At 39.5% G+C, this 24,600-nt stretch overlaps 28 non-coding genes across 28 annotated transcripts; all 28 read left to right on the forward strand.

Annotated features, from left to right (window-relative positions):
- Nucleotides 1-331: 331 nt before the first annotated feature.
- On the forward strand, nucleotides 332-405 carry TRNAT-CGU (transfer RNA threonine (anticodon CGU)). The gene has a single exon. It is a non-coding gene; the product is annotated as a tRNA-Thr (tRNA).
- Nucleotides 406-1,026: 621 nt separating this feature from the next.
- Nucleotides 1,027-1,100, forward strand: TRNAT-CGU (transfer RNA threonine (anticodon CGU)). The gene has a single exon. It is a non-coding gene; the product is annotated as a tRNA-Thr (tRNA).
- A 621-nt stretch (nucleotides 1,101-1,721) lies between these two features.
- TRNAT-CGU (transfer RNA threonine (anticodon CGU)) lies at nucleotides 1,722-1,795 on the forward strand. The gene has a single exon. It is a non-coding gene; the product is annotated as a tRNA-Thr (tRNA).
- Nucleotides 1,796-2,416: 621 nt separating this feature from the next.
- On the forward strand, nucleotides 2,417-2,490 carry TRNAT-CGU (transfer RNA threonine (anticodon CGU)). The gene has a single exon. It is a non-coding gene; the product is annotated as a tRNA-Thr (tRNA).
- A 1,315-nt stretch (nucleotides 2,491-3,805) lies between these two features.
- TRNAT-CGU (transfer RNA threonine (anticodon CGU)) lies at nucleotides 3,806-3,879 on the forward strand. Its single transcript has one exon. It is a non-coding gene; the product is annotated as a tRNA-Thr (tRNA).
- A 621-nt stretch (nucleotides 3,880-4,500) lies between these two features.
- On the forward strand, nucleotides 4,501-4,574 carry TRNAT-CGU (transfer RNA threonine (anticodon CGU)). The gene has a single exon. It is a non-coding gene; the product is annotated as a tRNA-Thr (tRNA).
- Nucleotides 4,575-7,280: 2,706 nt separating this feature from the next.
- Nucleotides 7,281-7,354, forward strand: TRNAT-CGU (transfer RNA threonine (anticodon CGU)). Its single transcript has one exon. It is a non-coding gene; the product is annotated as a tRNA-Thr (tRNA).
- Nucleotides 7,355-7,975: 621 nt separating this feature from the next.
- Nucleotides 7,976-8,049, forward strand: TRNAT-CGU (transfer RNA threonine (anticodon CGU)). Its single transcript has one exon. It is a non-coding gene; the product is annotated as a tRNA-Thr (tRNA).
- Nucleotides 8,050-8,670: 621 nt separating this feature from the next.
- TRNAT-CGU (transfer RNA threonine (anticodon CGU)) lies at nucleotides 8,671-8,744 on the forward strand. The gene has a single exon. It is a non-coding gene; the product is annotated as a tRNA-Thr (tRNA).
- A 621-nt stretch (nucleotides 8,745-9,365) lies between these two features.
- Nucleotides 9,366-9,439, forward strand: TRNAT-CGU (transfer RNA threonine (anticodon CGU)). The gene has a single exon. It is a non-coding gene; the product is annotated as a tRNA-Thr (tRNA).
- A 1,315-nt stretch (nucleotides 9,440-10,754) lies between these two features.
- TRNAT-CGU (transfer RNA threonine (anticodon CGU)) lies at nucleotides 10,755-10,828 on the forward strand. Its single transcript has one exon. It is a non-coding gene; the product is annotated as a tRNA-Thr (tRNA).
- A 621-nt stretch (nucleotides 10,829-11,449) lies between these two features.
- On the forward strand, nucleotides 11,450-11,523 carry TRNAT-CGU (transfer RNA threonine (anticodon CGU)). The gene has a single exon. It is a non-coding gene; the product is annotated as a tRNA-Thr (tRNA).
- A 551-nt stretch (nucleotides 11,524-12,074) lies between these two features.
- On the forward strand, nucleotides 12,075-12,148 carry TRNAT-CGU (transfer RNA threonine (anticodon CGU)). Its single transcript has one exon. It is a non-coding gene; the product is annotated as a tRNA-Thr (tRNA).
- Nucleotides 12,149-13,463: 1,315 nt separating this feature from the next.
- Nucleotides 13,464-13,537, forward strand: TRNAT-CGU (transfer RNA threonine (anticodon CGU)). The gene has a single exon. It is a non-coding gene; the product is annotated as a tRNA-Thr (tRNA).
- Nucleotides 13,538-14,158: 621 nt separating this feature from the next.
- TRNAT-CGU (transfer RNA threonine (anticodon CGU)) lies at nucleotides 14,159-14,232 on the forward strand. Its single transcript has one exon. It is a non-coding gene; the product is annotated as a tRNA-Thr (tRNA).
- Nucleotides 14,233-14,853: 621 nt separating this feature from the next.
- Nucleotides 14,854-14,927, forward strand: TRNAT-CGU (transfer RNA threonine (anticodon CGU)). Its single transcript has one exon. It is a non-coding gene; the product is annotated as a tRNA-Thr (tRNA).
- A 621-nt stretch (nucleotides 14,928-15,548) lies between these two features.
- TRNAT-CGU (transfer RNA threonine (anticodon CGU)) lies at nucleotides 15,549-15,622 on the forward strand. Its single transcript has one exon. It is a non-coding gene; the product is annotated as a tRNA-Thr (tRNA).
- Nucleotides 15,623-16,243: 621 nt separating this feature from the next.
- TRNAT-CGU (transfer RNA threonine (anticodon CGU)) lies at nucleotides 16,244-16,317 on the forward strand. Its single transcript has one exon. It is a non-coding gene; the product is annotated as a tRNA-Thr (tRNA).
- A 621-nt stretch (nucleotides 16,318-16,938) lies between these two features.
- TRNAT-CGU (transfer RNA threonine (anticodon CGU)) lies at nucleotides 16,939-17,012 on the forward strand. Its single transcript has one exon. It is a non-coding gene; the product is annotated as a tRNA-Thr (tRNA).
- Nucleotides 17,013-17,563: 551 nt separating this feature from the next.
- On the forward strand, nucleotides 17,564-17,637 carry TRNAT-CGU (transfer RNA threonine (anticodon CGU)). The gene has a single exon. It is a non-coding gene; the product is annotated as a tRNA-Thr (tRNA).
- Nucleotides 17,638-18,258: 621 nt separating this feature from the next.
- On the forward strand, nucleotides 18,259-18,332 carry TRNAT-CGU (transfer RNA threonine (anticodon CGU)). The gene has a single exon. It is a non-coding gene; the product is annotated as a tRNA-Thr (tRNA).
- A 1,315-nt stretch (nucleotides 18,333-19,647) lies between these two features.
- On the forward strand, nucleotides 19,648-19,721 carry TRNAT-CGU (transfer RNA threonine (anticodon CGU)). The gene has a single exon. It is a non-coding gene; the product is annotated as a tRNA-Thr (tRNA).
- Nucleotides 19,722-20,272: 551 nt separating this feature from the next.
- Nucleotides 20,273-20,346, forward strand: TRNAT-CGU (transfer RNA threonine (anticodon CGU)). Its single transcript has one exon. It is a non-coding gene; the product is annotated as a tRNA-Thr (tRNA).
- A 1,315-nt stretch (nucleotides 20,347-21,661) lies between these two features.
- TRNAT-CGU (transfer RNA threonine (anticodon CGU)) lies at nucleotides 21,662-21,735 on the forward strand. Its single transcript has one exon. It is a non-coding gene; the product is annotated as a tRNA-Thr (tRNA).
- Nucleotides 21,736-22,356: 621 nt separating this feature from the next.
- Nucleotides 22,357-22,430, forward strand: TRNAT-CGU (transfer RNA threonine (anticodon CGU)). Its single transcript has one exon. It is a non-coding gene; the product is annotated as a tRNA-Thr (tRNA).
- Nucleotides 22,431-22,981: 551 nt separating this feature from the next.
- TRNAT-CGU (transfer RNA threonine (anticodon CGU)) lies at nucleotides 22,982-23,055 on the forward strand. The gene has a single exon. It is a non-coding gene; the product is annotated as a tRNA-Thr (tRNA).
- Nucleotides 23,056-23,676: 621 nt separating this feature from the next.
- TRNAT-CGU (transfer RNA threonine (anticodon CGU)) lies at nucleotides 23,677-23,750 on the forward strand. The gene has a single exon. It is a non-coding gene; the product is annotated as a tRNA-Thr (tRNA).
- A 621-nt stretch (nucleotides 23,751-24,371) lies between these two features.
- Nucleotides 24,372-24,445, forward strand: TRNAT-CGU (transfer RNA threonine (anticodon CGU)). Its single transcript has one exon. It is a non-coding gene; the product is annotated as a tRNA-Thr (tRNA).
- Nucleotides 24,446-24,600: the final 155 nt, after the last annotated feature.

Genomic DNA, 24,600 nt, shown 5'->3' on the forward strand with positions numbered 1-24,600 from the left:
TGCTTCTACAAGAAGAAACATTGTATAAAACTTAATTACTAAGCCACAGCACCTACATGAAATATAATAGTGACTGGCTTCTGTGGCACAAAACTCATCGGTTTTGCCACAGCTTTCATTATCATAATTTGGAAGTTGCACAACATTCTTTTCAACAATTTTGTCCTAAAAGTTTTCCATTCCCTTTTAGGTGGACTATGTGTATACTCTTAGGCAGGGAAAAGTAGGCCTGAAAAACTATTGAAAAGAAAATGTTACAAAACTGAGAATGCAAATGCAAAGAAAAAAGAGTGCTGTGAAACAATAACCAATAACTGCTAAGCAGCGTATGGGTGCTGTGGCTTAGTTGGTTAAAGCGCCTGTCTCGTAAACAGGAGATCCTGAGTTCAACTCTCAGCAGTGCCTTTGCTCATCTTATTATCACCAAGTCATTGCCTGCTGTTTACATCCCAGATTTTCGGGATCACGTCTTTGAGCTTCACCCATATTTGCTCACAGGAAACTTGCATTCGCTATGCCCACTGTTTCCACCACATCTGAACTAAGACATTTTCTTATCAGTTTGGTTTGACGTACTACCTTCCATCTCTGACAATAGGTAAAGGTCACTAACAAGTCTTTTGGGATGCTATACTCAACATGGATGGGAGCTTAACCCGCACTTGCCTAGCCAAGACTTCTTCAAGTAAAATTTCTGCTTCTACAAGAAGAAACATTGTATAAAACTTAATTACTAAGCCACAGCACCTACATGAAATATAATAGTGACTGGCTTCTGTGGCACAAAACTCATCGGTTTTGCCACAGCTTTCATTATCATATTTTGGAAGTTGCACAACATTCTTTTCAACAATTTTGTCCTAAAAGTTTTCCATTCCCTTTTAGGTGGACTATGTGTATACTCTTAGGCAGGGAAAAGTAGGCCTGAAAAACTATTGAAAAAAAAATGTTACAAAACTGAGAATGCAAATGCAAAGAAAAAAGAGTGCTGTGAAACAATAACCAATAACTGCTAAGCAGCGTATGGGTGCTGTGGCTTATTTGGTTAAAGCGCCTGTCTCGTAAACAGGAGATCCTGAGTTCAACTCTCAGCAGTGCCTTTGCTCATCTTATTATCACCAAGTCATTGCCTGCTGTTTACATCCCAGATTTTCGGGATCACGTCTTTGAGCTTCACTCATATTTGCTCACAGGAAACTTGCATCCCCTATGCCCACTGTTTCCACCACATCTGAACAAAGACATTTTCTTATCAGTTTGGTTTGACGTACTACCTTCCATCTCTGACAATAGGTAAAGGTCACTAACAAGTCTTTTGGGATGCTATACTCAACATGGATGGGAGCTTAACCCGCACTTGCCTAGCCAAGACTTCTTCAAGTAAAATTTCTGCTTCTACAAGAAGAAACATTGTATAAAACTTAATTACTAAGCCACAGCACCTACATGAAATATAATAGTGACTGGCTTCTGTGGCACAAAACTCGTCGGTTTTGCCACAGCTTTCATTATCATATTTTGGAAGTTGCACAACATTCTTTTCAACAATTTTGTCCTAAAAGTTTTCCATTCCCTTTTAGGTGGACTATGTGTATACTCTTAGGCAGGGAAAAGTAGGCCTGAAAAACTATTGAAAAAAAAATGTTACAAAACTGAGAATGCAAATGCAAAGAAAAAAGAGTGCTGTGAAACAATAACCAATAACTGCTAAGCAGCGTATGGGTGCTGTGGCTTATTTGGTTAAAGCGCCTGTCTCGTAAACAGGAGATCCTGAGTTCAACTCTCAGCAGTGCCTTTGCTCATCTTATTATCACCAAGTCATTGCCTGCTGTTTACATCCCAGATTTTCGGGATCACGTCTTTGAGCTTCACTCATATTTGCTCACAGGAAACTTGCATCCCCTATGCCCACTGTTTCCACCACATCTGAACAAAGACATTTTCTTATCAGTTTGGTTTGACGTACTACCTTCCATCTCTGACAATAGGTAAAGGTCACTAACAAGTCTTTTGGGATGCTATACTCAACATGGATGGGAGCTTAACCCGCACTTGCCTAGCCAAGACTTCTTCAAGTAAAATTTCTGCTTCTACAAGAAGAAACATTGTATAAAACTTAATTACTAAGCCACAGCACCTACATGAAATATAATAGTGACTGGCTTCTGTGGCACAAAACTCATCGGTTTTGCCACAGCTTTCATTATCATAATTTGGAAGTTGCACAACATTCTTTTCAACAATTTTGTCCTAAAAGTTTTCCATTCCCTTTTAGGTGGACTATGTGTATACTCTTAGGCAGGGAAAAGTAGGCCTGAAAAACTATTGAAAAAAAAATGTTAAAAAACTGAGAATGCAAATGCAAAGAAAAAAGAGTGCTGTGAAACAATAACCTATAACTGCTAATCAGCGTATGGGTGCTGTGGCTTAGTTGGTTAAAGCGCCTGTCTCGTAAACAGGAGATCCTGAGTTCAACTCTCAGCAGTGCCTTTGCTCATCTTATTATCACCAAGTCATTGCCTGCTGTTTACATCCCAGATTTTCGGGATCACGTCTTTGAGCTTCACCCATATTTGCTCACAGGAAACTTGCATTCGCTATGCCCACTGTTTCCACCACATCTGAACTAAGACATTTTCTTATCAGTTTGGTTTGACGTACTACCTTCCATCTCTGACAATAGGTAAAGGTCACTAACAAGTCTTTTGGGATGCTATACTCAACATGGATGGGAGCTTAACCCGCACTTGCCTAGCCAAGACTTCTTCAAGTAAAATTTCTGCTTCTACAAGAAGAAACATTGTATAAAACTTAATTACTAAGCCACAGCACCTACATGAAATATAATAGTGACTGGCTTCTGTGGCACAAAGCTCATCGGTTTTGCCACAGCTTTCATTATCATATTTTGGAAGTTGCACAACATTCTTTTCAACAATTTTGTCCTAAAAGTTTTCCATTCCCTTTTAGGTGGACTATGTGTATACTCTTAGGCAGGGAAAAGTAGGCCTGAAAAACTATTGAAAAAAAAATGTTAAAAAACTGAGAATGCAAATGCAAAGAAAAAAGAGTGCTGTGCCACAATAACCAATAACTGCTAATCAGAGTATGGGTGCTGCGGCTTAGTTGGTTAAAGCGCCTGTCTCATAAACAGGAGATCCTGAGTTCAACTCTTAGCAGTGCCTTTGCTCATCTTATTATCACCAAGTCATTGCCTGCTGTTTACATCCCAGATTTTCGGGATCACGTCTTTGAGCTTCACCCATATTTGCTCACAGGAATCTTGCATTCGCTATGCCCACTGTTTCCACCACATCTGAACTAAGACATTTTCTTATCAGTTTGGTTTGACGTACTACCTTCCATCTCTGACAATAGGTAAAGGTCACTAACAAGTCTTTTGGGATGCTATACTCAACATGGATGGGAGCTTAACCCGCACTTGCCTAGCCAAGACTTCTTCAAGTAAAATTTCTGCTTCTACAAGAAGAAACATTGTATAAAACTTAATTACTAAGCCACAGCACCTACATGAAATATAATAGTGACTGGCTTCTGTGGCACAAAACTCATTGGTTTTGCCACAGCTTTCATTATCATATTTTGGAAGTTGCACAACATTCTTTTCAACAATTTTGTCCTAAAGTTTTCCATTCCCTTTTAGGTGGACTATGTGTATACTCTTAGGCAGGGAAAACTAGGCCTGAAAAACTATTGAAAAAAAAATGTTACAAAACTGAGAATGCAAATGCAAAGAAAAAAGAGTGCTGTGAAACAATAACCAATAAGTGCTAAGCAGCGTATGGGTGCTGTGGCTTAGTTGGTTAAAGCACCTGTCTCGTAAACAGGAGATCCTGAGTTCAACTCTCAGCAGTGCCTTTGCTCATCTTATTATCACCAAGTCATTGCCTGCTGTTTACATCCCAGATTTTCGGGATCACGTCTTTGAGCTTCACTCATATTTGCTCACAGGAAACTTGCATCCCCTATGCCCACTGTTTCCACCACATCTGAACAAAGACATTTTCTTATCAGTTTGGTTTGACGTACTACCTTCCATCTCTGACAATAGGTAAAGGTCACTAACAAGTCTTTTGGGATGCTATACTCAACATGGATGGGAGCTTAACCCGCACTTGCCTAGCCAAGACTTCTTCAAGTAAAATTTCTGCTTCTACAAGAAGAAACATTGTATAAAACTTAATTACTAAGCCACAGCACCTACATGAAATATAATAGTGACTGGCTTCTGTGGCACAAAACTCATCGGTTTTGCCACAGCTTTCATTATCATAATTTGGAAGTTGCACAACATTCTTTTCAACAATTTTGTCCTAAAAGTTTTCCATTCCCTTTTAGGTGGACTATGTGTATACTCTTAGGCAGGGAAAAGTAGGCCTGAAAAACTATTGAAAAAAAAATGTTACAAAACTGAGAATGCAAATGCAAAGAAAAAAGAGTGCTGTGAAACAATAACCAATAACTGCTAAGCAGCGTATGGGTGCTGTGGCTTAGTTGGTTAAAGCGCCTGTCTCGTAAACAGGAGATCCTGAGTTCAACTCTCAGCAGTGCCTTTGCTCATCTTATTATCACCAAGTCATTGCCTGCTGTTTACATCCCAGATTTTCGGGATCACGTCTTTGAGCTTCACCCATATTTGCTCACAGGAAACTTGCATTCGCTATGCCCACTGTTTCCACCACATCTGAACTAAGACATTTTCTTATCAGTTTGGTTTGACGTACTACCTTCCATCTCTGACAATAGGTAAAGGTCACTAACAAGTCTTTTGGGATGCTATACTCAACATGGATGGGAGCTTAACCCGCACTTGCCTAGCCAAGACTTCTTCAAGTAAAATTTCTGCTTCTACAAGAAGAAACATTGTATAAAACTTAATTACTAAGCCACAGCACCTACATGAAATATAATAGTGACTGGCTTCTGTGGCACAAAACTCATCAGTTTTGCCACAGCTTTCATTATCATAATTTGGAAGTTGCACAACATTCTTTTCAACAATTTTGTCCTAAAAGTTTTCCATTCCCTTTTAGGTGGACTATGTGTATACTCTTAGGCAGGGAAAAGTAGGCCTGAAAAACTATTGAAAAAAAAAATGTTAAAAAACTGAGAATGCAAATGCAAAGAAAAAAGAGTGCTGTGCCACAATAACCAATAACTGCTAATCAGCGTATGGGTGCTGCAGCTTAGTTGGTTAAAGCGCCTGTCTCGTAAACAGGAGATCCTGAGTTCAACTCTTAGCAGTGCCTTTGCTCATCTTATTATCACCAAGTCATTGCCTGCTGTTTACATCCCAGATTTTCGGGATCACATCTTTGAGCTTCACCCATATTTGCTCACAGGAATCTTGCATTCGCTATGCCCACTGTTTCCACCACATCTGAACTAAGACATTTTCTTATCAGTTTGGTTTGACGTACTACCTTCCATCTCTGACAATAGGTAAAGGTCACTAACAAGTCTTTTGGGATGCTATACTCAACATGGATGGGAGCTTAACCCGCACTTGCCTAGCCAAGACTTCTTCAAGTAAAATTTCTGCTTCTACAAGAAGAAACATTGTATAAAACTTAATTACTAAGCCACAGCACCTACATGAAATATAATAGTGACTGGCTTCTGTGGCACAAAACTCATCGGTTTTGCCACAGCTTTCATTATCATATTTTGGAAGTTGCACAACATTCTTTTCAACAATTTTGTCCTAAAGTTTTCCATTCCCTTTTAGGTGGACTATGTGTATACTCTTAGGCAGGGAAAAGTAGGCCTGAAAAACTATTGAAAAAAAAATGTTACAAAACTGAGAATGCAAATGCAAAGAAAAAAGAGTGCTGTGAAACAATAACCAATAACTGCTAAGCAGCGTATGGGTGCTGTGGCTTAGTTGGTTAAAGCGCCTGTCTTGTAAACAGGAGATCCTGAGTTCAACTCTCAGCAGTGCCTTTGCTCATCTTATTATCACCAAGTCATTGCCTGCTGTTTACATCCCAGATTTTCGGGATCACGTCTTTGAGCTTCACCCATATTTGCTCACAGGAAACTTGCATTCGCTATGCCCACTGTTTCCACCACATCTGAACTAAGACATTTTCTTATCAGTTTGGTTTGACGTACTACCTTCCATCTCTGACAATAGGTAAAGGTCACTAACAAGTCTTTTGGGATGCTATACTCAACATGGATGGGAGCTTAACCCGCACTTGCCTAGCCAAGACTTCTTCAAGTAAAATTTCTGCTTCTACAAGAAGAAACATTGTATAAAACTTAATTACTAAGCCACAGCACCTACATGAAATATAATAGTGACTGGCTTCTGTGGCACAAAACTCATCGGTTTTGCCACAGCTTTCATTATCATAATTTGGAAGTTGCACAACATTCTTTTCAACAATTTTGTCCTAAAAGTTTTCCATTCCCTTTTAGGTGGACTATGTGTATACTTTTAGGCAGGGAAAAGTAGGCCTGAAAAACTATTGAAAAAAAAATGTTAAAAAACTGAGAATGCAAATGCAAAGAAAAAAGAGTGCTGTGCCACAATAACCAATAACTGCTAATCAGCATATGGGTGCTGTGGCTTAGTTGGTTAAAGCGCCTGTCTTGTAAACAGGAGATCCTGAGTTCAACTCTCAGCAGTGCCTTTGCTCATCTTATTATCACCAAGTCATTGCCTGCTGTTTACATCCCAGATTTTCGGGATCACATCTTTGAGCTTCACCCATATTTGCTCACAGGAATCTTGCATTCGCTATGCCCACTGTTTCCACCACATCTGAACTAAGACATTTTCTTATCAGTTTGGTTTGACGTACTACCTTCCATCTCTGACAATAGGTAAAGGTCACTAACAAGTCTTTTGGGATGCTATACTCAACATGGATGGGAGCTTAACCCGCACTTGCCTAGCCAAGACTTCTTCAAGTAAAATTTCTGCTTCTACAAGAAGAAACATTGTATAAAACTTAATTACTAAGCCACAGCACCTACATGAAATATAATAGTGACTGGCTTCTGTGGCACAAAACTCATCGGTTTTGCCACAGCTTTCATTATCATAATTTGGAAGTTGCACAACATTCTTTTCAACAATTTTGTCCTAAAAGTTTTCCATTCCCTTTTAGGTGGACTATGTGTATACTTTTAGGCAGGGAAAAGTAGGCCTGAAAAACTATTGAAAAAAAAATGTTAAAAAACTGAGAATGCAAATGCAAAGAAAAAAGAGTGCTGTGCCACAATAACCAATAACTGCTAATCAGCATATGGGTGCTGTGGCTTAGTTGGTTAAAGTGCCTGTCTCGTAAACAGGAGTTCCTGAGTTCAACTCTCAGCAGTGCCTTTGCTCATCTTATTATCACCAAGTCATTGCCTGCTGTTTACATCCCAGATTTTCGGGATCACGTCTTTGAGCTTCACTCATATTTGCTCACAGGAAACTTGCATCCCCTATGCCCACTGTTTTCACCACATCTGAACAAAGACATTTTCTTATCAGTTTGGTTTGACGTACTACCTTCCATCTCTGACAATAGGTAAAGGTCACTAACAAGTCTTTTGGGATGCTATACTCAACATGGATGGGAGCTTAACCCGCACTTGCCTAGCCAAGACTTCTTCAAGTAAAATTTCTGCTTCTACAAGAAGAAACATTGTATAAAACTTAATTACTAAGCCACAGCACCTACATGAAATATAATAGTGACTGGCTTCTGTGGCACAAAACTCATCGGTTTTGCCACAGCTTTCATTATCATATTTTGGAAGTTGCACAACATTCTTTTCAACAATTTTGTCCTAAAAGTTTTCCATTCCCTTTTAGGTGGACTATGTGTATACTCTTAGGCAGGGAAAAGTAGGCCTGAAAAACTATTGAAAAAAAAATGTTACAAAACTTAGAATGCAAATGCAAAGAAAAAAGAGTGCTGTGAAACAATAACCAATAACTGCTAAGCAGCGTATGGGTGCTGTGGCTTAGTTGGTTAAAGCGCCTGTCTCGTAAACAGGAGATCCTGAGTTCAACTCTCAGCAGTGCCTTTGCTCATCTTATTATCACCAAGTCATTGCCTGCTGTTTACATCCCAGATTTTCGGGATCACGTCTTTGAGCTTCACTCATATTTGCTCACAGGAAACTTGTATCCCCTATGCCCACTGTTTTCACCACATCTGAACAAAGACATTTTCTTATCAGTTTGGTTTGACGTACTACCTTCCATCTCTGACAATAGGTAAAGGTCACTAACAAGTCTTTTGGGATGCTATACTCAACATGGATGGGAGCTTAACCCGCACTTGCCTAGCCAAGACTTCTTCAAGTAAAATTTCTGCTTCTACAAGAAGAAACATTGTATAAAACTTAATTACTAAGCCACAGCACCTACATGAAATATAATAGTGACTGGCTTCTGTGGCACAAAACTCATCGGTTTTGCCACAGCTTTCATTATCATAATTTGGAAGTTGCACAACATTCTTTTCAACAATTTTGTCCTAAAAGTTTTCCATTCCCTTTTAGGTGGACTATGTGTATACTCTTAGGCAGGGAAAAGTAGGCCTGAAAAACTATTGAAAAAAAAATGTTAAAAAACTGAGAATGCAAATGCAAAGAAAAAAGAGTGCTGTGCCACAATAACCAATAACTGCTAATCAGCATATGGGTGCTGTGGCTTAGTTGGTTAAAGTGCCTGTCTCGTAAACAGGAGATCCTGAGTTCAACTCTCAGCAGTGCCTTTGCTCATCTTATTATCACCAAGTCATTGCCTGCTGTTTACATCCCAGATTTTCGGGATCACATCTTTGAGCTTCACCCATATTTGCTCACAGGAATCTTGCATTCGCTATGCCCACTGTTTCCACCACATCTGAACTAAGACATTTTCTTATCAGTTTGGTTTGACGTACTACCTTCCATCTCTGACAATAGGTAAAGGTCACTAACAAGTCTTTTGGGATGCTATACTCAACATGGATGGGAGCTTAACCCGCACTTGCCTAGCCAAGACTTCTTCAAGTAAAATTGCTGCTTCTACAAGAAGAAACATTGTATAAAACTTAATTACTAAGCCACAGCACCTACATGAAATATAATAGTGACTGGCTTCTGTGGCACAAAACTCATCTGTTTTGCCACAGCTTTCATTATCATATTTTGGAAGTTGCACAACATTCTTTTCAACAATTTTGTCCTAAAAGTTTTCCATTCCCTTTTAGGTGGACTATGTGTATACTCTTAGGCAGGGAAAAGTAGGCCTGAAAAACTATTGAAAAAAAAATGTTACAAAACTGAGAATGCAAATGCAAAGAAAAAAGAGTGCTGTGAAACAATAACCAATAACTGCTAAGCAGCGTATGGGTGCTGTGGCTTAGTTGGTTAAAGCGCCTGTCTCGTAAACAGGAGATCCTGAGTTCAACTCTCAGCAGTGCCTTTGCTCATCTTATTATCACCAAGTCATTGCCTGCTGTTTACATCCCAGATTTTCGGGATCACGACTTTGAGCTTCACACATATTTGCTCACAGGAAACTTGCATCCCCTATGCCCACTGTTTCCACCACATCTGAACAAAGACATTTTCTTATCAGTTTGGTTTGACGTACTACCTTCCATCTCTGACAATAGGTAAAGGTCACTAACACGTCTTTTGGGATGCTATACTCAACATGGATGGGAGCTTAACCCGCACTTGCCTAGCCAAGACTTCTTCAAGTAAAATTGCTGCTTCTACAAGAAGAAACATTGTATAAAACTTAATTACTAAGCCACAGCACCTACATGAAATATAATAGTGACTGGCTTCTGTGGCACAAAACTCATCTGTTTTGCCACAGCTTTCATTATCATATTTTGGAAGTTGCACAACATTCTTTTCAACAATTTTGTCCTAAAAGTTTTCCATTCCCTTTTAGGTGGACTATGTGTATACTCTTAGGCAGGGAAATGTAGGCCTGAAAAACTATTGAAAAAAAATGTTACAAAACTGAGAATGCAAATGCAAAGAAAAAAGAGTGCTGTGAAACAATAACCAATAACTGCTAAGCAGCGTATGGGTGCTGTGGCTTAGTTGGTTAAAGCGCCTGTCTTGTAAACAGGAGATCCTGAGTTCAACTCTCAGCAGTGCCTTTGCTCATCTTATTATCACCAAGTCATTGCCTGCTGTTTACATCCCAGATTTTCGGGATCACGTCTTTGAGCTTCACCCATATTTGCTCACAGGAAACTTGCATCCCCTATGCCCACTGTTTCCACCACATCTGAACAAAGACATTTTCTTATCAGTTTGGTTTGACGTACTACCTTCCATCTCTGACAATAGGTAAAGGTCACTAACAAGTCTTTTGGGATGCTATACTCAACATGGATGGGAGCTTAACCCGCACTTGCCTAGCCAAGACTTCTTCAAGTAAAATTTCTGCTTCTACAAGAAGAAACATTGTATAAAACTTAATTACTAAGCCACAGCACCTACATGAAATATAATAGTGACTGGCTTCTGTGGCACAAAACTCATCGGTTTTGCCACAGCTTTCATTATCATATTTTGGAAGTTGCACAACATTCTTTTCAACAATTTTGTCCTAAAAGTTTTCCATTCCCTTTTAGGTGGACTATGTGTATACTCTTAGGCAGGGAAAAGTAGGCCTGAAAAACTATTGAAAAAAAAATGTTACAAAACTGAGAATGCAAATGCAAAGAAAAAAGAGTGCTGTGAAACAATAACCAATAACTGCTAAGCAGCGTATGGGTGCTGTGGCTTAGTTGGTTAAAGCGCCTGTCTCGTAAACAGGAGATCCTGAGTTCAACTCTCAGCAGTGCCTTTGCTCATCTTATTATCACCAAGTCATTGCCTGCTGTTTACATCCCAGATTTTCGGGATCACGTCTTTGAGCTTCACTCATATTTGCTCACAGGAAACTTGCATCCCCTATGCCCACTGTTTCCACCACATCTGAACAAAGACATTTTCTTATCAGTTTGGTTTGACGTACTACCTTCCATCTCTGACAATAGGTAAAGGTCACTAACAAGTCTTTTGGGATGCTATACTCAACATGGATGGGAGCTTAACCCGCACTTGCCTAGCCAAGACTTCTTCAAGTAAAATTTCTGCTTCTACAAGAAGAAACATTGTATAAAACTTAATTACTAAGCCACAGCACCTACATGAAATATAATAGTGACTGGCTTCTGTGGCACAAAACTCATCGGTTTTGCCACAGCTTTCATTATCATAATTTGGAAGTTGCACAACATTCTTTTCAACAATTTTGTCCTAAAAGTTTTCCATTCCCTTTTAGGTGGACTATGTGTATACTCTTAGGCAGGGAAAAGTAGGCCTGAAAAACTATTGAAAAAAAAATGTTAAAAAACTGAGAATGCAAATGCAAAGAAAAAAGAGTGCTGTGTCACAATAACCAATAACTGCTAATCAGCGTATGGGTGCTGTGGCTTAGTTGGTTAAAGCGCCTGTCTCGTCAACAGGAGATCCTGAGTTCAACTCTCAGCAGTACCTTTGCTCATCTTATTATCACCAAGTCATTGCCTGCTGTTTACATCCCAGATTTTCAGGATCACATCTTTGAGCTTCACCCATATTTGCTCACAGGAAACTTGCATTTGCTATGTCCACTGTTTCCACCACATCTGAACAAAGACATTTTCTTATCAGTTTGGTTTGATGTACTACCTTCCATCTCCGACAATAGGTAAAGGTCACTAACAAGTCTTTTGGGATGCTATACTCAACATGGATGGGAGCTTAACCCGCACTTGCCTAGCCAAGACTTCTTCAAGTAAAATTTCTGCTTCTACAAGAAGGCACAAAACTCATCTGTTTTGCCACAGCTTTCATTATCATATTTTGGAAGTTGCACAACATTCTTTTCAACAATTTTGTCCTAAAAGTTTTCCATTCCCTTTTAGGTGGACTATGTGTATACTCTTAGGCAGGGAAAAGTAGGCCTGAAAAACTATTGAAAAAAAAATGTTAAAAAACTGAGAATGCAAATGCAAAGAAAAAAGAGTGCTGTGCCACAATAACCAATAACTGCTAATCAGCGTATGGGTGCTGTGGCTTAGTTGGTTAAAGCGCCTGTCTCGTAAACAGGAGATCCTGAGTTCAACTCTCAGCAGTGCCTTTGCTCATCTTATTATCACCAAGTCATTGCCTGCTGTTTACATCCCAGATTTTCGGGATCACGACTTTGAGCTTCACACATATTTGCTCACAGGAAACTTGCATCCCCTATGCCCACTGTTTCCACCACATCTGAACAAAGACATTTTCTTATCAGTTTGGTTTGACGTACTACCTTCCATCTCTGACAATAGGTAAAGGTCACTAACAAGTCTTTTGGGATGCTATACTCAACATGGATGGGAGCTTAACCCGCACTTGCCTAGCCAAGACTTCTTCAAGTAAAATTGCTGCTTCTACAAGAAGAAACATTGTATAAAACTTAATTACTAAGCCACAGCACCTACATGAAATATAATAGTGACTGGCTTCTGTGGCACAAAACTCATCTGTTTTGCCACAGCTTTCATTATCATATTTTGGAAGTTGCACAACATTCTTTTCAACAATTTTGTCCTAAAAGTTTTCCATTCCCTTTTAGGTGGACTATGTGTATACTCTTAGGCAGGGAAAAGTAGGCCTGAAAAACTATTGAAAAAAAATGTTACAACACTGAGAATGCAAATGCAAAGAAAAAAGAGTGCTGTGAAACAATAACCAATAACTGCTAAGCAGCGTATGGGTGCTGTGGCTTAGTTGGTTAAAGCGCCTGTCTTGTAAACAGGAGATCCTGAGTTCAACTCTCAGCAGTGCCTTTGCTCATCTTATTATCACCAAGTCATTGCCTGCTGTTTACATCCCAGATTTTCGGGATCACGTCTTTGAGCTTCACCCATATTTGCTCACAGGAAACTTGCATCCCCTATGCCCACTGTTTCCACCACATCTGAACAAAGACATTTTCTTATCAGTTTGGTTTGACGTACTACCTTCCATCTCTGACAATAGGTAAAGGTCACTAACAAGTCTTTTGGGATGCTATACTCAACATGGATGGGAGCTTAACCCGCACTTGCCTAGCCAAGACTTCTTCAAGTAAAATTTCTGCTTCTACAAGAAGAAACATTGTATAAAACTTAATTACTAAGCCACAGCACCTACATGAAATATAATAGTGACTGGCTTCTGTGGCACAAAACTCATCGGTTTTGCCACAGCTTTCATTATCATATTTTGGAAGTTGCACAACATTCTTTTCAACAATTTTGTCCTAAAAGTTTTCCATTCCCTTTTAGGTGGACTATGTGTATACTCTTAGGCAGGGAAAAGTAGGCCTGAAAAACTATTGAAAAAAAAATGTTACAAAACTGAGAATGCAAATGCAAAGAAAAAAGAGTGCTGTGAAACAATAACCAATAACTGCTAAGCAGCGTATGGGTGCTGTGGCTTAGTTGGTTAAAGCGCCTGTCTCGTAAACAGGAGATCCTGAGTTCAACTCTCAGCAGTGCCTTTGCTCATCTTATTATCACCAAGTCATTGCCTGCTGTTTACATCCCAGATTTTCGGGATCACGTCTTTGAGCTTCACTCATATTTGCTCACAGGAAACTTGCATCCCCTATGCCCACTGTTTCCACCACATCTGAACAAAGACATTTTCTTATCAGTTTGGTTTGACGTACTACCTTCCATCTCTGACAATAGGTAAAGGTCACTAACAAGTCTTTTGGGATGCTATACTCAACATGGATGGGAGCTTAACCCGCACTTGCCTAGCCAAGACTTCTTCAAGTAAAATTTCTGCTTCTACAAGAAGAAACATTGTATAAAACTTAATTACTAAGCCACAGCACCTACATGAAATATAATAGTGACTGGCTTCTGTGGCACAAAACTCATCGGTTTTGCCACAGCTTTCATTATCATATTTTGGAAGTTGCACAACATTCTTTTCAACAATTTTGTCCTAAAAGTTTTCCATTCCCTTTTAGGTGGACTATGTGTATACTCTTAGGCAGGGAAAAGTAGGCCTGAAAAACTATTGAAAAAAAAATGTTACAAAACTGAGAATGCAAATGCAAAGAAAAAAGAGTGCTGTGAAACAATAACCAATAACTGCTAAGCAGCGTATGGGTGCTGTGGCTTAGTTGGTTAAAGCGCCTGTCTCGTAAACAGGAGATCCTGAGTTCAACTCTCAGCAGTGCCTTTGCTCATCTTATTATCACCAAGTCATTGCCTGCTGTTTACATCCCAGATTTTCGGGATCACGTCTTTGAGCTTCACTCATATTTGCTCACAGGAAACTTGCATCCCCTATGCCCACTGTTTTCACCACATCTGAACAAAGACATTTTCTTATCAGTTTGGTTTGACGTACTACCTTCCATCTCTGACAATAGGTAAAGGTCACTAACAAGTCTTTTGGGATGCTATACTCAACATGGATGGGAGCTTAACCCGCACTTGCCTAGCCAAGACTTCTTCAAGTAAAATTTCTGCTTCTACAAGAAGAAACATTGTATAAAACTTAATTACTAAGCCACAGCACCTACATGAAATATAATAGTGACTGGCTTCTGTGGCACAAAACTCATCGGTTTTGCCACAGCTTTCATTATCATATTTTGGAAGTTGCACAACATTCTTTTCAACAATTTTGTCCTAAAAGTTTTCCATTCCCTTTTAGGTGGACTATGTGTATACTCTTAGGCAGGGAAAAGTAGGCCTGAAAAACTATTGAAAAAAAAATGTTACAAAACTGAGAATGCAAATGCAAAGAAAAAAGAGTGCTGTGAAACAATAACCAATAACTGCTAAGCAGCGTATGGGTGCTGTGGCTTAGTTGGTTAAAGCGCCTGTCTCGTAAACAGGAGATCCTGAGTTCAACTCTCAGCAGTGCCTGTGCTCATCTTATTATCACCAAGTCATTGCCTGCTGTTTACATCCCAGATTTTCGGGATCACGTCTTTGAGCTTCACTCATATTTGCTCACAGGAAACTTGCATCCCCTATGCCCACTGTTTTCACCACATCTGAACAAAGACATTTTCTTATCAGTTTGGTTTGACGTACTACCTTCCATCTCTGACAATAGGTAAAGGTCACTAACAAGTCTTTTGGGATGCTATACTCAACATGGATGGGAGCTTAACCCGCACTTGCCTAGCCAAGACTTCTTCAAGTAAAATTTCTGCTTCTACAAGAAGAAACATTGTATAAAACTTAATTACTAAGCCACAGCACCTACATGAAATATAATAGTGACTGGCTTCTGTGGCACAAAACTCATCGGTTTTGCCACAGCTTTCATTATCATATTTTGGAAGTTGCACAACATTCTTTTCAACAATTTTGTCCTAAAAGTTTTCCATTCCCTTTTAGGTGGACTATGTGTATACTCTTAGGCAGGGAAAAGTAGGCCTGAAAAACTATTGAAAAAAAAATGTTACAAAACTGAGAATGCAAATGCAAAGAAAAAAGAGTGCTGTGAAACAATAACCAATAACTGCTAAGCAGCGTATGGGTGCTGTGGCTTAGTTGGTTAAAGCGCCTGTCTCGTAAACAGGAGATCCTGAGTTCAACTCTCAGCAGTGCCTTTGCTCATCTTATTATCACCAAGTCATTGCCTGCTGTTTACATCCCAGATTTTCGGGATCACGTCTTTGAGCTTCACTCATATTTGCTCACAGGAAACTTGCATCCCCTATGCCCACTGTTTTCACCACATCTGAACAAAGACATTTTCTTATCAGTTTGGTTTGACGTACTACCTTCCATCTCTGACAATAGGTAAAGGTCACTAACAAGTCTTTTGGGATGCTATACTCAACATGGATGGGAGCTTAACCCGCACTTGCCTAGCCAAGACTTCTTCAAGTAAAATTTCTGCTTCTACAAGAAGAAACATTGTATAAAACTTAATTACTAAGCCACAGCACCTACATGAAATATAATAGTGACTGGCTTCTGTGGCACAAAACTCATCGGTTTTGCCACAGCTTTCATTATCATATTTTGGAAGTTGCACAACATTCTTTTCAACAATTTTGTCCTAAAAGTTTTCCATTCCCTTTTAGGTGGACTATGTGTATACTCTTAGGCAGGGAAAAGTAGGCCTGAAAAACTATTGAAAAAAAAATGTTAAAAAACTGAGAATGCAAATGCAAAGAAAAAAGAGTGCTGTGAAACAATAACCAATAACTGCTAAGCAGCGTATGGGTGCTGTGGCTTAGTTGGTTAAAGCGCCTGTCTCGTAAACAGGAGATCCTGAGTTCAACTCTCAGCAGTGCCTTTGCTCATCTTATTATCACCAAGTCATTGCCTGCTGTTTACATCCCAGATTTTCGGGATCACGTCTTTGAGCTTCACTCATATTTGCTCACAGGAAACTTGCATCCCCTATGCCCACTGTTTTCACCACATCTGAACAAAGACATTTTCTTATCAGTTTGGTTTGACGTACTACCTTCCATCTCTGACAATAGGTAAAGGTCACTAACAAGTCTTTTGGGATGCTATACTCAACATGGATGGGAGCTTAACCCGCACTTGCCTAGCCAAGACTTCTTCAAGTAAAATTTCTGCTTCTACAAGAAGAAACATTGTATAAAACTTAATTACTAAGCCACAGCACCTACATGAAATATAATAGTGACTGGCTTCTGTGGCACAAAACTCATCGGTTTTGCCACAGCTTTCATTATCATAATTTGGAAGTTGCACAACATTCTTTTCAACAATTTTGTCCTAAAAGTTTTCCATTCCCTTTTAGGTGGACTATGTGTATACTCTTAGGCAGGGAAAAGTAGGCCTGAAAAACTATTGAAAAAAAAATGTTAAAAAACTGAGAATGCAAATGCAAAGAAAAAAGAGTGCTGTGTCACAATAACCAATAACTGCTAATCAGCGTATGGGTGCTGTGGCTTAGTTGGTTAAAGCGCCTGTCTCGTAAACAGGAGATCCTGAGTTCAACTCTCAGCAGTGCCTTTGCTCATCTTATTATCACCAAGTCATTGCCTGCTGTTTACATCCCAGATTTTCAGGATCACATCTTTGAGCTTCACCCATATTTGCTCACAGGAAACTTGCATTCGCTATGTCCACTGTTTCCACCACATCTGAACAAAGACATTTTCTTATCAGTTTGGTTTGATGTACTACCTTCCATCTCCGACAATAGGTAAAGGTCACTAACAAGTCTTTTGGGATGCTATACTCAACATGGATGGGAGCTTAACCCGCACTTGCCTAGCCAAGACTTCTTCAAGTAAAATTTCTGCTTCTACAAGAAGGCACAAAACTCATCTGTTTTGCCACAGCTTTCATTATCATATTTTGGAAGTTGCACAACATTCTTTTCAACAATTTTGTCCTAAAAGTTTTCCATTCCCTTTTAGGTGGACTATGTGTATACTCTTAGGCAGGGAAAAGTAGGCCTGAAAAACTATTGAAAAAAAAATGTTAAAAAACTGAGAATGCAAATGCAAAGAAAAAAGAGTGCTGTGCCACAATAACCAATAACTGCTAATCAGCGTATGGGTGCTGTGGCTTAGTTGGTTAAAGCGCCTGTCTCGTAAACAGGAGATCCTGAGTTCAACTCTCAGCAGTGCCTTTGCTCATCTTATTATCACCAAGTCATTGCCTGCTGTTTACATCCCAGATTTTCGGGATCACGACTTTGAGCTTCACACATATTTGCTCACAGGAAACTTGCATCCCCTATGCCCACTGTTTCCACCACATCTGAACAAAGACATTTTCTTATCAGTTTGGTTTGACGTACTACCTTCCATCTCTGACAATAGGTAAAGGTCACTAACAAGTCTTTTGGGATGCTATACTCAACATGGATGGGAGCTTAACCCGCACTTGCCTAGCCAAGACTTCTTCAAGTAAAATTGCTGCTTCTACAAGAAGAAACATTGTATAAAACTTAATTACTAAGCCACAGCACCTACATGAAATATAATAGTGACTGGCTTCTGTGGCACAAAACTCATCTGTTTTGCCACAGCTTTCATTATCATATTTTGGAAGTTGCACAACATTCTTTTCAACAATTTTGTCCTAAAAGTTTTCCATTCCCTTTTAGGTGGACTATGTGTATACTCTTAGGCAGGGAAAAGTAGGCCTGAAAAACTATTGAAAAAAAAATGTTACAAAACTGAGAATGCAAATGCAAAGAAAAAAGAGTGCTGTGAAACAATAACCAATAACTGCTAAGCAGCATATGGGTGCTGTGGCTTAGTTGGTTAAAGCGCCTGTCTCGTAAACAGGAGATCCTGAGTTCAACTCTCAGCAGTGCCTTTGCTCATCTTATTATCACCAAGTCATTGCCTGCTGTTTACATCCCAGATTTTCGGGATCACGACTTTGAGCTTCACACATATTTGCTCACAGGAAACTTGCATCCCCTATGCCCACTGTTTCCACCACATCTGAACAAAGACATTTTCTTATCAGTTTGGTTTGACGTACTACCTTCCATCTCTGACAATAGGTAAAGGTCACTAACACGTCTTTTGGGATGCTATACTCAACATGGATGGGAGCTTAACCCGCACTTGCCTAGCCAAGACTTCTTCAAGTAAAATTGCTGCTTCTACAAGAAGAAACATTGTATAAAACTTAATTACTAAGCCACAGCACCTACATGAAATATAATAGTGACTGGCTTCTGTGGCACAAAACTCATCTGTTTTGCCACAGCTTTCATTATCATATTTTGGAAGTTGCACAACATTCTTTTCAACAATTTTGTCCTAAAAGTTTTCCATTCCCTTTTAGGTGGACTATGTGTATACTCTTAGGCAGGGAAATGTAGGCCTGAAAAACTATTGAAAAAAAATGTTACAAAACTGAGAATGCAAATGCAAAGAAAAAAGAGTGCTGTGAAACAATAACCAATAACTGCTAAGCAGCGTATGGGTGCTGTGGCTTAGTTGGTTAAAGCGCCTGTCTTGTAAACAGGAGATCCTGAGTTCAACTCTCAGCAGATCCTTTGCTCATCTTATTATCACCAAGTCATTGCCTGCTGTTTACATCCCAGATTTTCGGGATCACGTCTTTGAGCTTCACCCATATTTGCTCACAGGAAACTTGCATCCCCTATGCCCACTGTTTCCACCACATCTGAACAAAGACATTTTCTTATCAGTTTGGTTTGACGTACTACCTTCCATCTCTGACAATAGGTAAAGGTCACTAACAAGTCTTTTGGGATGCTATACTCAACATGGATGGGAGCTTAACCCGCACTTGCCTAGCCAAGACTTCTTCAAGTAAAATTTCTGCTTCTACAAGAAGAAACATTGTATAAAACTTAATTACTAAGCCACAGCACCTACATGAAATATAATAGTGACTGGCTTCTGTGGCACAAAACTCATCGGTTTTGCCACAGCTTTCATTATCATATTTTGGAAGTTGCACAACATTCTTTTCAACAATTTTGTCCTAAAAGTTTTCCATTCCCTTTTAGGTGGACTATGTGTATACTCTTAGGCAGGGAAAAGTAGGCCTGAAAAACTATTGAAAAAAAAATGTTACAAAACTGAGAATGCAAATGCAAAGAAAAAAGAGTGCTGTGTCACAATAACCAATAACTGCTAATCAGCGTATGGGTGCTGTGGCTTAGTTGGTTAAAGCGCCTGTCTCGTAAACAGGAGATCCTGAGTTCAACTCTCAGCAGTACCTTTGCTCATCTTATTATCACCAAGTCATTGCCTGCTGTTTACATCCCAGATTTTCAGGATCACATCTTTGAGCTTCACCCATATTTGCTCACAGGAAACTTGCATTCGCTATGTCCACTGTTTCCACCACATCTGAACAAAGACATTTTCTTATCAGTTTGGTTTGATGTGCTACCTTCCATCTCCGACAATAGGTAAAGGTCACTAACAAGTCTTTTGGGATGCTATACTCAACATGGATGGGAGCTTAACCCGCACTTGCCTAGCCAAGACTTCTTCAAGTAAAATTTCTGCTTCTACAAGAAGGCACAAAACTCATCTGTTTTGCCACAGCTTTCATTATCATATTTTGGAAGTTGCACAACATTCTTTTCAACAATTTTGTCCTAAAAGTTTTCCATTCCCTTTTAGGTGGACTATGTGTATACTCTTAGGCAGGGAAAAGTAGGCCTGAAAAACTATTGAAAAAAAAATGTTAAAAAACTGAGAATGCAAATGCAAAGAAAAAAGAGTGCTGTGCCACAATAACCAATAACTGCTAATCAGCGTATGGGTGCTGTGGCTTAGTTGGTTAAAGCGCCTGTCTCGTAAACAGGAGATCCTGAGTTCAACTCTCAGCAGTGCCTTTGCTCATCTTATTATCACCAAGTCATTGCCTGCTGTTTACATCCCAGATTTTCGGGATCACGACTTTGAGCTTCACACATATTTGCTCACAGGAAACTTGCATCCCCTATGCCCACTGTTTCCACCACATCTGAACAAAGACATTTTCTTATCAGTTTGGTTTGACGTACTACCTTCCATCTCTGACAATAGGTAAAGGTCACTAACAAGTCTTTTGGGATGCTATACTCAACATGGATGGGAGCTTAACCCGCACTTGCCTAGCCAAGACTTCTTCAAGTAAAATTGCTGCTTCTACAAGAAGAAACATTGTATAAAACTTAATTACTAAGCCACAGCACCTACATGAAATATAATAGTGACTGGCTTCTGTGGCACAAAACTCATCTGTTTTGCCACAGCTTTCATTATCATATTTTGGAAGTTGCACAACATTCTTTTCAACAATTTTGTCCTAAAAGTTTTCCATTCCCTTTTAGGTGGACTATGTGTATACTCTTAGGCAGGGAAAAGTAGGCCTGAAAAACTATTGAAAAAAAATGTTACAACACTGAGAATGCAAATGCAAAGAAAAAAGAGTGCTGTGAAACAATAACCAATAACTGCTAAGCAGCGTATGGGTGCTGTGGCTTAGTTGGTTAAAGTGCCTGTCTTGTAAACAGGAGATCCTGAGTTCAACTTTCAGCAGTGCCTTTGCTCATCTTATTATCATCAAGTCATTGCCTGCTGTTTACATCCCAGATTTTCGGGATCACGTCTTTGAGCTTCACCCATATTTGCTCACAGGAAACTTGCATCCCCTATGCCCACTGTTTCCACCACATCTGAACAAAGACATTTTCTTATCAGTTTGGTTTGACGTACTACCTTCCATCTCTGACAATAGGTAAAGGTCACTAACAAGTCTTTTGGGATGCTATACTCAACATGGATGGGAGCTTAACCCGCACTTGCCTAGCCAAGACTTCTTCAAGTAAAATTTCTGCTTCTACAAGAAGAAACATTGTATAAAACTTAATTACTAAGCCACAGCACCTACATGAAATATAATAGTGACTGGCTTCTGTGGCACAAAACTCATCGGTTTTGCCACAGCTTTCATTATCATATTTTGGAAGTTGCACAACATTCTTTTCAACAATTTTGTCCTAAAAGTTTTCCATTCCCTTTTAGGTGGACTATGTGTATACTCTTAGGCAGGGAAAAGTAGGCCTGAAAAACTATTGAAAAAAAAATGTTACAAAACTGAGAATGCAAATGCAAAGAAAAAAGAGTGCTGTGAAACAATAACCAATAACTGCTAAGCAGCGTATGGGTGCTGTGGCTTAGTTGGTTAAAGCGCCTGTCTCGTAAACAGGAGATCCTGAGTTCAACTCTCAGCAGTGCCTTTGCTCATCTTATTATCACCAAGTCATTGCCTGCTGTTTACATCCCAGATTTTCGGGATCACGTCTTTGAGCTTCACTCATATTTGCTCACAGGAAACTTGCATCCCCTATGCCCACTGTTTCCACCACATCTGAACAAAGACATTTTCTTATCAGTTTGGTTTGACGTACTACCTTCCATCTCTGACAATAGGTAAAGGTCACTAACAAGTCTTTTGGGATGCTATACTCAACATGGATGGGAGCTTAACCCGCACTTGCCTAGCCAAGACTTCTTCAAGTAAAATTTCTGCTTCTACAAGAAGAAACATTGTATAAAACTTAATTACTAAGCCACAGCACCTACATGAAATATAATAGTGACTGGCTTCTGTGGCACAAAACTCATCGGTTTTGCCACAGCTTTCATTATCATAATTTGGAAGTTGCACAACATTCTTTTCAACAATTTTGTCCTAAAAGTTTTCCATTCCCTTTTAGGTGGACTATGTGTATACTCTTAGGCAGGGAAAAGTAGGCCTGAAAAACTATTGAAAAAAAAATGTTAAAAAACTGAGAATGCAAATGCAAAGAAAAAAGAGTGCTGTGTCACAATAACCAATAACTGCTAATCAGCGTATGGGTGCTGTGGCTTAGTTGGTTAAAGCGCCTGTCTCGTAAACAGGAGATCCTGAGTTCAACTCTCAGCAGTGCCTTTGCTCATCTTATTATCACCAAGTCATTGCCTGCTGTTTACATCCCAGATTTTCGGGATCACATCTTTGAGCTTCACCCATATTTGCTCACAGGAAACTTGCATTCGCTATGTCCACTGTTTCCACCACATCTGAACAAAGACATTTTCTTATCAGTTTGGTTTGATGTACTACCTTCCATCTCCGACAATAGGTAAAGGTCACTAACAAGTCTTTTGGGATGCTATACTCAACATGGATGGGAGCTTAACCCGCACTTGCCTAGCCAAGACTTCTTCAAGTAAAATTTCTGCTTCTACAAGAAGGCACAAAACTCATCTGTTTTGCCACAGCTTTCATTATCATATTTTGGAAGTTGCACAACATTCTTTTCAACAATTTTGTCCTAAAAGTTTTCCATTCCCTTTTAGGTGGACTATGTGTATACTCTTAGGCAGGGAAAAGTAGGCCTGAAAAACTATTGAAAAAAAAATGTTAAAAAACTGAGAATGCAAATGCAAAGAAAAAAGAGTGCTGTGCCACAATAACCAATAACTGCTAATCAGCGTATGGGTGCTGTGGCTTAGTTGGTTAAAGCGCCTGTCTCGTAAACAGGAGATCCTGAGTTCAAGTCTCAGCAGTGCCTTTGCTCATCTTATTATCACCAAGTCATTGCCTGCTGTTTACATCCCAGATTTTCGGGATCACGACTTTGAGCTTCACACATATTTGCTCACAGGAAACTTGCATCCCCTATGCCCACTGTTTCCACCACATCTGAACAAAGACATTTTCTTATCAGTTTGGTTTGACGTACTACCTTCCATCTCTGACAATAGGTAAAGGTCACTAACAAGTCTTTTGGGATGCTATACTCAACATGGATGGGAGCTTAACCCGCACTTGCCTAGCCAAGACTTCTTCAAGTAAAATTGCTGCTTCTACAAGAAGAAACATTGTATAAAACTTAATTACTAAGCCACAGCACCTACATGAAATATAATAGTGACTGGCTTCTGTGGCACAAAACTCATCTGTTTTGCCACAGCTTTCATTATCATATTTTGGAAGTTGCACAACATTCTTTTCAACAATTTTGTCCTAAAAGTTTTCCATTCCCTTTTAGGTGGACTATGTGTATACTCTTAGGCAGGGAAAAGTAGGCCTGAAAAACTATTGAAAAAAAAATGTTACAAAACTGAGAATGCAAATGCAAAGAAAAAAGAGTGCTGTGAAACAATAACCAATAACTGCTAAGCAGCGTATGGGTGCTGTGGCTTAGTTGGTTAAAGCGCCTGTCTCGTAAACAGGAGATCCTGAGTTCAACTCTTAGCAGTGCCTTTGCTCATCTTATTATCACCAAGTCATTGCCTGCTGTTTACATCCCAGATTTTCGGGATCACGTCTTTGAGCTTCACCCATATTTGCTCACAGGAAACTTGCATCCCCTATGCCCACTGTTTCCACCACATCTGAACAAAGACATTTTCTTATCAGTTTGGTTTGACGTACTACCTTCCATCTCTGACAATAGGTAAAGGTCACTAACAAGTCTTTTGGGATGCTATACTCAACATGGATGGGAGCTTAACCCGCACTTGCCTAGCCAAGACTTCTTCAAGTAAAATTTCTGCTTCTACAAGAAGAAACATTGTATAAAACTTAATTACTAAGCCACAGCACCTACATGAAATATAATAGTGACTGGCTTCTGTGGCACAAAGCTCATCGGTTTTGCCACAGCTTTCATTATCATATTTTGGAAGTTGCACAACATTCTTTTCAACAATTTTGTCCTAAAAGTTTTCCATTCCCTTTTAGGTGGACTATGTGTATACTCTTAGGCAGGGAAAAGTAGGCCTGAAAAACTATTGAAAAAAAAATGTTACAAAACTGAGAATGCAAATGCAAAGAAAAAAGAGTGCTGTGCCACAATAACCAATAACTGCTAAGCAGCGTTTGGGTGCTGTGGCTTATTTGGGTAAAGCGCCTGTCTCGTAAACAGGAGATCCTGAGTTCAACTCTCAGCAGTGCCTTTGCTCATCTTATTATCACCAAGTCATTGCCTGCTGTTTACATCCCAGATTTTCAGGGTTCACGTCTTTGAGCTTCACTCATATTTGCTCACAGGAAACTTGCATCCCCTATGCCCACTGTTTCCACCACATCTGAACAAAGACATTTTCTTATC

This window comes from Hyperolius riggenbachi, chromosome 11 (genome assembly GCF_040937935.1).
Source record: "Hyperolius riggenbachi isolate aHypRig1 chromosome 11, aHypRig1.pri, whole genome shotgun sequence".
Classification (NCBI taxonomy): Eukaryota; Metazoa; Chordata; class Amphibia; order Anura; family Hyperoliidae; genus Hyperolius; species Hyperolius riggenbachi.